Genomic DNA, 10,479 nt, shown 5'->3' with positions numbered 1-10,479 from the left:
CGAAGGTCCCTTGGCTAAGGCATCCAGTTGATTACCCAACTTTATTCCAAGCAAGTGACGTCGCAACCAGTTGACAAATTCCTCCTTGTGTTTTTTATCCAGCTAAGCCTATGACCTGCTCGGATACAGAGTTTGCAGCGATTGCCTATGCTCATCAATGTATGGCATCACACCCTTGGCTTACTAGAGAACAACGAACTATGCCTGTCTGAAAGAAACAGGGTCGTCTACTGTAACAGATTTCTCCCTAATCGTTCCTTTGCCACGTAGTCTTCCATCATGATGAGATTCTAGAACTCCTACCCTTTTGATGTCCAGATAATATGTGTAGAACTCAATGGCCTCCTCCGTTGACCATCCTTCAACCATGCCCCATTCTGGCCTAAATCTGTTCCTAACATACCTCCTAAAAACTTTCATCAATCTTTCGAAAGGGAACATCAGATGCAGGTACATTGGGCCAAGGGCTCTAATTTGGTCAACAAGATGAATAAGCAGATGCAATGAGATATCAAAGTAAGTTGGTGGGAAATGCATCTCAAGCCTAACGAGAGTTTCGACTATGTCCTGCTGCAGCTGCTCTAGCATGGACACATCAATGACCGTTTTTTAGATCACATTGAAGAACGAGCAAAGCTTTATGATTGGAGCGTGGACCATTGGAGGGAGGATACCACGCAGGGCAATAGGGAGCAGCTGAGTCATAATGACATGATAGTCATGGGCCTTCATAGGGCCATAGTTGAACTTGAGTTCTCTCATTTTCACTAGCCTCTTTGGGTTCGTACAGTAGCCCATCGGGACTTTGAGTTCATTGAAGAAAGAAATAAGCACACACTTTTCTTCCTTCTTCAATGTCCATGACGCAACCAGAAGTTTGAACTGGCCATTCTCTAGCTCCACGGGATGTAGCTCCTTCCCGATTCCCAATTGTTGCATGTCCAGGCGTGTGGCTAGTGAATCCTTCGATGTCCCCCCGGTGTCCATCAAGGTGTTAAGAGTGTTAGCGCACATATTTTAGTGATGTGCATGGGATCAAGACAGTGGCATACACTCAGAAATGGCCAGTAAGGTAGTTTCTAGAAAACTATTTTTTCTTCCAAATACTCCCATCAGGCGCTGCTACTGCATTGTCCCCCTTCCCAAGGACAACCTCTAGTTTGTTGAGTTCTCGAAGTATTGCAGGCCCGTCTCAATATTTTGGAGCTAAGCGTTTCTCCATAGTACCATTGAAATCTTTTCTATTCCTACGGTAAGGGTGATCCTTAGGTAGGAACCTACGGTGTCCCATATAAACTATCTTTGAGTTATTTGGCAGATTTACCGCATCGGTGTCGTCCAAGCACCCGACACATCTAGTATAGCCTTTTGTCTTCTCTCTGGACAACGAACCTCAACTTGGCAGGTCTGTGATTGTAGCGATAAGTACTCCCTTGATCGTGACATGTTCCTTTTTGTACTCGTCCCAAACATCCGGCACACCCTTTTCAAACATCTCCACTAGTTCATCGATCACTGGTTCCAGAAACACATCGATGTCATTCCCAGGTTGTCTTGGCCCTTGGATCAGTAGTGGCATCTGGATGTACGACTGCTTCATACAGACCCAAGGTGGAAGGTTGTATATACAGAGCGTCACTAGCCAGGTGCTATGATTGCTTCTAACCTGGTCGAAAGGATTCATCCCATCTGTGCTCAAAGCAAACCAAAGGTGCCTTACCTCTCCACTGATGTCCTTATAGAACATAGTATTGACAGTCCTCCAGTCATGCTCATAGGCGGGGTGCCTCATCATTGTATCTTTCTTACGCTTTTCGCCATGCCAGCTCAATAGCTTGGCTGACTTTGCACATGCAAACAACCTATGCACCCGGGGAGCTATAGGAAAATACCAAACGACCTTTGCAGGACCTCCTCTAGTCTTGGTACCCTCATCTGACGGCCCTTCCTTGTACCGTGGAGCTTCACACTTGGGGCACTTGTCTAAGTCTTTGTATTTTTTCCACGGTACAATATGCCATCATTGGAACACGCATGGATTTTTTCAACCTCGAGGCCAATGGGGCAGATCATTTGCTTAGCCAAGTATGTCTTTTCTGGCAACTCATTTTTTTCTGGGAGCATTTTCCTTATTATACCTAACAACTGATCGAAGCTTTTATCGCTCAATCCGTTTGTCGATTTGAACTCTAACAGCATGATGTCGACTTCTAGTTTGTTCATTGGACAATCCCTATACAATAGTGTTTTGTCATCTTGTCTCATTTTCTCTAGCTTTCTCAGTTGTCTTTCACTAAGACATCCGGTCTCTACATTACATAGCAGCTAAGAAATGTCATCGTTATCCTCGGTGTCGTCAGCTAGCGTGTTCCTAAACACATTATTAACTGTGGCCATAGGTTCCGTGTTAACACCGGGTTCCTTGTCAGCATCGTGGATGGCTATGTCAGGCATGTCCACATCATCATCGTTTTCCTGCAGAACATTCATACCAACCTCGCCATGCATAGTCCATATCGTATAGTTTGGCATGAACCCCCTGGTAATCAAGTATGATCGTATAGACTCAATTTGATGAAAGTTTCTTTGATTCTTGTAATCTTTGCATGGGCAGAACACAGGGTTCCCATTCCTAGCATGGGCTTTGGCATCGGTGATAAACTGGCTGGCGTCATGCATGTACCGCTTGTCCGTTCGGGATAGATGCATTCACTCTCGATCTATCTCTACACAAAAAAATACTGGGACAGTATTTACAAAGAATTAATAAGAAATCGAGCTTCATGAACAACAATTGTAGCTCGAAAGTACCATTTTTGAAAAAACATTATTGTACACTAATTATTGAAAAATTGAAATTGGTAGCCCGGCCCTGTAAATTGAAAATCATAGTAAAAAATAATTATTGCACAATAATGAAGAATATCTATTCTACTCTACTTCTAAGAACTATTTATAGCATCACATACTAACAATGATGATCTAGACCACTATGGAATAATTAGCTAGGAATTTAAATGTGTTCATAGACACCAACCTTTTGGATGATGGATTCACCATAATTTGAGCCTTGCACAAATGTTCAATTGGAAATGTGCTCTCTAGAATAGAGAAAGAACTAGAATGAGAATCAAGCAATGTAGCCATCAAAACGAAGCTAATTAAGCAATAAAATCAAAGGAGTGGATGTTTGTTACTAACCTTAAAGCAAAAAGATCAAGTCATTCTTCAAAATCCAAGCGCTAGCTTCATGGTGAAGAGCAGCCGCAACAATGGAGGGACGGGCCCAAACGCGTGCCTCTGTTCTCGGGATGGAAGAAATGAGGAAGAAGAGGACAGCTGCAGCCTTTTTGTGTTGTAGGCTTATCACCGTCGGTTCTTGGCTAGAACCAACCGTGATAGAGCCAAATCACTGTCGGTTTGTGGCTTGAACCGGCAGTGATAAGTGGCCGCAAAAACACTGCCGGTTCAAGCCACAAACTGACAGTGATGTGGTGCTTCACTGTCGGTTTTAGTCCAGCCCCAATCATTTTCTCATTTTCAAGCTCATAACCGGCAGTGAAGGTACATCACTGTCGGTTCTCATAAATCCGGCAGTGATGAGGCCGGCAGTGATGTCCAAATCTGACGTAGTGTCTTAAGTGTGCGCTATGTAATATTATAGTCCTTTTTGGTTGGTTTAGCATTCGCCGGTTGTCTGTTCAGTTAACGGGTTCTTTGCTTCTATTTGACATTTGTAATTGTTGTGTATAGCCAAAATAAAAGCTGGACGGAAATATTTTCTTTGTCTAAAAATTGGTGATGTTTGTCAGCATACAGATCTTTGTCCAAATTTTCATCTATTTTGCGACTTTAGATTTATCTTTTTTTTCTTTTTTTTTCTATTTGACTTGTTGACACTTTTGTCTACTGTTCTATATATATAGTAGCCTAATAAATAATAAAAGCAAGAAAAGCATCTTCAGTTCATTTTTGTGCTGGTGGAAATTCGGGGCTGCGTTTTTGTTTTCAAAAATACATAGCAACTCTTTAAGTGTGCGCTAGCTTCTGTAATATTATAGTCCTGATGAAGCATTCGTTCGCCTCTCTATTTGGAATTTGTTGTGTAGCTAAAATAAAAGCTGGACGGAAAATTTTTCTTTGTCAAAAAATTGGTGATGTTTGTGTGCTTTTGTTATTCAGCATGCAGATCTTTGTGAAGAGCGCCACGGGCAGGACAATCTGCCTCACGGTTAACCCAGGGAGTACCATATACACAGTTAAGGCAAAAATTCAGGAACGACACCACCTTGCCTTTCATGGAGTGCAGCTTCAGGATAATCTTATATTGGCTGATTATAACATACAAGATATGTCCACCCTTGACCTTGAAGAAAAGATGCAAATCTACATAATAGAGACGCTAGTAGGCACGACCATCACTCTTGAGGTTGACAACTTAGATACTATTGGCAACGTGAAGGGCAAAATTGCATGTACTGAGGGCTTTCCTATGGATCAACAATGCCTCATCTTTGCCAATAAACAGCTAGAGAACAATCGTACCTTGGCGGACCATAACATTACGAAGGAGTCCACCCTTCTCCTTGTCCTCCAACAGCTTCCAAGAGGTTCTATGCAAATCTTCGTGAAGAGACTAGATGGAAAGACCTACGCTCTTGAGGTTGATCACTCAGATACAATCCTTAATGTCAAGGTGAAGATCTACCAGAAGGATGGCAATCGGCCTATAAAACAACGCCTCATCTTTTCTGGGAAGCAGCTGGAGGACGGCCTCACCCTAGCATACTATGACGTTCCAAATGGGGCCACCGTCCATTTGGTGTTCTGCCTTTGCGGTTGTTGATGAGATGGATCATATGCATGTCTTGTTTCTTTCGAGGAGTGATTTGTCATATGTACATGTAAAACTATTAATGCAGTCTTGTTTCTTCTAATAGACTAATATAGTGGTGTGTGATCAGTAAAATTATCACTGGAGTATGTTAATGTGTGAGATATTATATATATCCAGTTCTTATTGGTCTGTCTTGGCATCAGTTGATTGTGAAATGTATAATCATCTGTTTCACCGAGAACGAGAATAGGTTGTCTTGCTTAGCTAGGTTTTGTGGCGTCCCCTGGACGATTCTTGTGCGGCTGCACGTGTCCTCCTTGGACGTCGAAACATCTTCCGCTGAAATTTAGTTTCGAGCAGCCAGTCGGCATTGAAATTTAGTTTCGCAACGACAACAGGAAAATTATTGGAAAAATTAGTTCCACATGAGCGCATGGGTGGGCTGGAGAGTAGAAGTTTTGTGGCACAGATTAGATGCGATCAGATCCAAATGAATTGTCTACTGGACAGAGGTCTAACACCAGCACCAGAAGAACAACCCCAGATTTTTTTTGTTTGCGAATAACAGTGTCAACATAGAAATTCAAACATGCACGCACCCTATGGACATGCACGTGCACATACTCTAACACTATGAGCATCTCAAAAATACCAAGACTGAACGGACATGCATGTTGCTTATAATTGAAACAATAACGTTGTTAAATTTTAAAATAAATACGAGCTACCACATCAAGTTAAGGACTTGAATAGTTGAGCCTGAGTAAATAGATTCTAGAATAAGAAATCAAAAACAAACACCATATTTTTCTAGTTAAATATTTTGCATAATAATTGCCTGGCTCCCTAAACTGTCCGTTCGGCTGGCAGCGTTGCTGGCTGCTGCTGCGAAAAAACAAGCACAAAGCACTGTTCATCCAAGATATAAAGAAGCTAGCTGCGGCCTGCTGTGGCTTAGGCCCGTTTGGTTCCGGAGACTAATTAGTACCTATCATATAAGATGTTTGACATTAATTTAGAGTATTAAATATAAATTAGTTACAAAACTAACTGCATAGATGGAGACTAATTTGTGAGACGAATTTATTAAGCCTAATTAGTCCATGATTTGATAATATGGTGCTACAGTAAATATGTGCTAATGATAGATTAATTAGCCTTAATAGATTTGTCTCGCAAATTAGTCTCAATCTGTGCAATTAGTTTTATAATTAACTCAAATTTAGTCCTTCTAATTTGCATCTAAACGTCCGATGTGACTAGATCCAAACAGCCTTAAAGCCAGCAGCCGAATGAACTGACTCAATCTTTATGCGTTTTTTTTTTATAATGCTCTCCAGGCTGGATATTCACGAGAAGACGAACATGGAATCAACAACTTAATAAAACCCTGTTATGGAATCAACAACTTAATAAAACTCGGTTAGTTCTGATCAATCTTTATGCGGTTTCATCATGTAAAATTCTTGCATGGTCCTATAAAATTCATACATTAGAACCTTAGCGTGAGTGTGTGAAACAACATGCATTTAGTTTAATTTTTACTCTCTCCGTCCCTAAATAAATCAATTTTAAAGTTATTTTTTAAAGTTTGAATAAATTTATACAAAAGAGTATAAATATTTATCACATTAAATGAGCACATTATAAAGATATGTTTAGGGTGTATCTAATAATATTAATTTGGTTTCACAAATCATGACACTTTTTTTTTAGAAATTCTGTTAAAATTTTAAAAATATGACTTAAGACAACTTGAAGAATTAATTTATTCAGGAGACGCAGGAAGTATATGCGGTCTTTGATTTATACTATGTGAAGCTAAAACAAGGAAGCAAACATGAGCATTGCACTACATCCTACATGTATCTCCTATTTTAGCAGCATATGGTGTTAGGCCAGTCTTAGTACGGATTTTATCTGGATTTTATTTGCATTTAATAATGTGACACATCAGCAAATTTGATGACTTGGTAGGTTAATTATGGAGAGAGAGAGAGAGAGAGTTCCATCTAGATGAAACTTGATGTCACAGTTACCAACATAAAAGCTGACGTGACAGTCTTGGTAATGACCTATGCATGAAATTTACCACTAAAACTAGCCTTAAGGGCCTAGCCACTAGAGCTGATTCTTGAGGGAGCAACCGACCGGTAGAGAAGAAAGAAGGATGAGACAAGAACCAGGCAGAGATCGAGACCCGAATCAGTCGGTTCCATGATGGGCCTTGCAAGTTGGAACCGGAAGGCCAGCCTGCTCGGGGTCATCCCCAAAACTATAAAGAGCTTTGCTGTGGTCCATATGACTATGGACCGTTTGATCTTGATAATAATTATCAAATATTAGTTCCTAAAAATAATAGAAGAAATATAGAATAATAAAAAAAATATATCTTCCCGTTGCGTTCAATATCATGTAAGTATGATCTAACTTTCCTATTCGATGTAACGTGACATATGGGATGAGATATAAAAAACAAACATGTCATACATGACATGACAAAAAAAATTACGTGTTGTCTCAAAATAAAAATTAAACATTTTTATCTCTAACGATTCTTTACCAATTAGCAAACTTTTGAATGAAAGGAAGTCAAACATGCTTTAACGTGACATGTTCTTTTGAATCAATGATGCGTTGAGACTCTCCCTCCCTCTCATGTGTTATCTGTCTTTTTTTTTTTAGGGAAATGTTATCTCTCTTTATGATTTGATGAATCGATCTATGATCTTTTGAATTTCTCCCTCTGTTTGATGTGATGTACCAATCTATGATGTGTTGAATCTTCCCCTCTCTCTCCGTGATGAATGGATCTATGGATGAGTCTGAACTACTACAACGCGAGAGGGGCTGGTGCTGGTGTTTTCTTTTTCTTTTGCTTCTTTTTCTTTTGGGGTTTTGTGAAAATGGGCATCACTGCTGATTGCCCACTGCAGATGAAAAAACCGGCAGTGAAAAAAAAGGTTTTGAACTAGCAGTGGTTGTCAGTTACGGCGTAGATGTTTTTTTTCTTCCAAAGTTACAAAAAATAAGAACATGGCAAGAAAGTTTATCTCTCCACAACAATTTTTCTAACGTGAAAATAGAAACTCGTGTGAGGTGCATGTTCCCATGCAAACTTCTATCTCTAGTTTTTTCTTCTTATTACGGGCTATAGCCTCATATTTTGGGGTAGTTGATTGTTTCTTTTTTTACCCTCACTTAATTATATATCTCTTATAAAATTCAACGGTTCAGATTTACTTGTTATTTTATCTCTAGCATAGCCCAACTATAAAATGCCATCTTTGCGGACGCTAACTCTTCCACCTCCGATCTGCGTAGGCTCGCTCTCTGGCGGCGGAACATATCTTCGTCGACTTCAAGGTACGCAACTTTTTTTTTTTTTTTTTTTTTTTTGCCTATTCTGGTGTGTACATCGGGCTGTCGGTTGATCTCTATAGTGTACTGTCAGTGTCAGTATTGGTTGGGATTTGTGGCTCGTCTCCAATGATTTGTTGGATCCTACATCATCGTAGGATTGGTTACATCAAGAATATTAACAATGGTTCATCGTTTCTCTTGCGGAAAATATTGTTCATATAGGTATTAGATCTTGTTACATGTTCTTTAATTTGCACGGAATCTAAATGCTTTATTTTTAGAATTGTATTTTATACTCATACATAAAGGAATAGCATGATAAACAATGACAAGTCCAATCAAATTTTTATATCTCTTTAGTCAACCTATTTTAGTTGATGACGCTTTTGGCTACTGTTCTATACATACAGTAGCCTAAATAAAAACAAGAAAAGCATCATCTGTTCATTTTTTGTGCTGGTGAAAATTCAGGGCTGCATTTCTGTTTTCCAATTAGACTGATGCATTGTCGCAACTCTTAAGTAAGTGTGCGCTAGCTTCCGTAACATTATTATAGTCTTCTTGGTTGGTTTAGCATTCCCCTGTTCTCTGGTTCCATTCCAATAGAAAGTGTTCACTTAAATGAGAACTTCATATTCACTTTGTACAGAACTGGGTGTACATGTAATATTTAATGATTTCTCAAAACTTATTAATTTTTCATGCATGTTAGGTTTAGTGCAACTGCGATACCTTGCTCTTGATTAAAGAAAATGATTTAGCAGTATACTTCTGTTCTTGTTTCTACAGATTTTCCGTTAACGGGTTACTGATTCTATTTGGAATTGTTGTGTAGCCTAAGTAAAAGCTGTACGAACACATTTTCTTTGTCTAAAAATTAGTGACCTTTATGTGCTTGTTATTCAGCATGCAAATCTTTGTGAAGACGCACACTGGCAGGACAATCTGCCTCAGAGTCAACCCATCAGATACCTTGTACACTGTTAAGGCAAAGATTCAAGAACAACTCCGCCTTGTGTTCAATGGTGTGCAACTAGAGGACAACCTTACATTAGCTGATTATGAAATCCAGCATAAGTCAACGATTGACCTCCAAGAAAAGATGCAAATCTATGTAGTGGAGACGCTAGTAGGTAGGACCATCACTCTTGATCGAGGTTGACTGCTTAGATACTATTAACAACGTGAAGGCCAAAATTGAAGATATTGAGGGCTTTCCCAAGAGTCGACAATCTCTCATTTTTAACAACAAACAGTTGGAGGACAACCGCACCTTGTCAGACCTCAGCATTTGGAAGGAGTCCACCCTTCTCCTTGTCCTTCATCCGGTTCCAAGTGGTTCCATGCGGATCTTTGCGAGGATGCTAGATGGAAGAATCCTCACTCTTGAGGTTGATAGTACAGATACCATCTACAATGTCAAGGTAAAGATCTATGAGAAGGACGGTACTCGGCCTATATAACAACGCATCCTCTTTGCCTTGAAGCGGCTGCAAGACAACCTCACCCTGGCAGACTATGGCATGAAGAATGGGTGTTTCATCGATGTGCTGTTATGCCAGTGTGGATATTGATTTGTTGACATGGATACCATGCATGGTTATTCAACAAGTATTAGGCACCGTTTAGATCCAAAAATTTTTGGATTTTGGCTCACTGTAGCATTTCGTTTCTATTTGGTAATTAGTGTCTAATTATAGACTAATTAGGTTCAAAAGTTTCGTCTCGCGATTTCTCGACCAACTGTGTAATTAGTTTTTTTTTTCGTCTACATTTAGTACTCCATGCATGTGCCGCAAGATTCGATGTGACGGGTACTGCGCAAAATTTTTTGGAATCTAAACAGGCCCTTATTTTACTATGGAGTCCTAATCCCAGTCTTGTTTCTTCCTATTAGCAGTGTGTTAATTATCATGGTTGCACATTAATATTGCTGCAGTCTTCTTTCTTCCTTTCTTTTAAAGGAGAGGCGTGTTATTATCAGTAAAACTATCATTATAATAGCATGTTAATGTGCCACAGTGCAAGATCCTATCACAACTTTACAAGAATCATAGATTAGTTGACTGTTTTATTGCTTTGTTTGCTTACGGGTCTCGCTTTTGTCAGCCTTGTCGTCAACGGTTGCCTCCGAGCTGTAGTAGCAACTTGGCCTTAATTGGACGATCAAGCTGCTGCGGGCATACTCTTCGCACGAACATCGGCGGGCGGGTGACACCACGCAACGGCCTCAGCTATAATAACACTTTTTCCAATCACATTTTAGAAAAAAACCTGTT

At 39.8% G+C, this 10,479-nt stretch overlaps 1 pseudogene; it reads left to right on the top strand.

Annotated features, from left to right (window-relative positions):
- The first annotated feature begins 4,183 nt into the window (after window positions 1–4,183).
- LOC136488891 (polyubiquitin-like) lies at window positions 4,184–9,774 on the top strand (annotated as a pseudogene).
- Window positions 9,775–10,479: the final 705 nt, after the last annotated feature.

The sequence above is a fragment of the Miscanthus floridulus genome, chromosome 10, assembly GCF_019320115.1.
Source record: "Miscanthus floridulus cultivar M001 chromosome 10, ASM1932011v1, whole genome shotgun sequence".
In the NCBI taxonomy this organism is placed as follows: domain Eukaryota; kingdom Viridiplantae; phylum Streptophyta; class Magnoliopsida; order Poales; family Poaceae; genus Miscanthus; species Miscanthus floridulus.
This window is presented reverse-complemented; position numbering and strand designations above follow the sequence as displayed.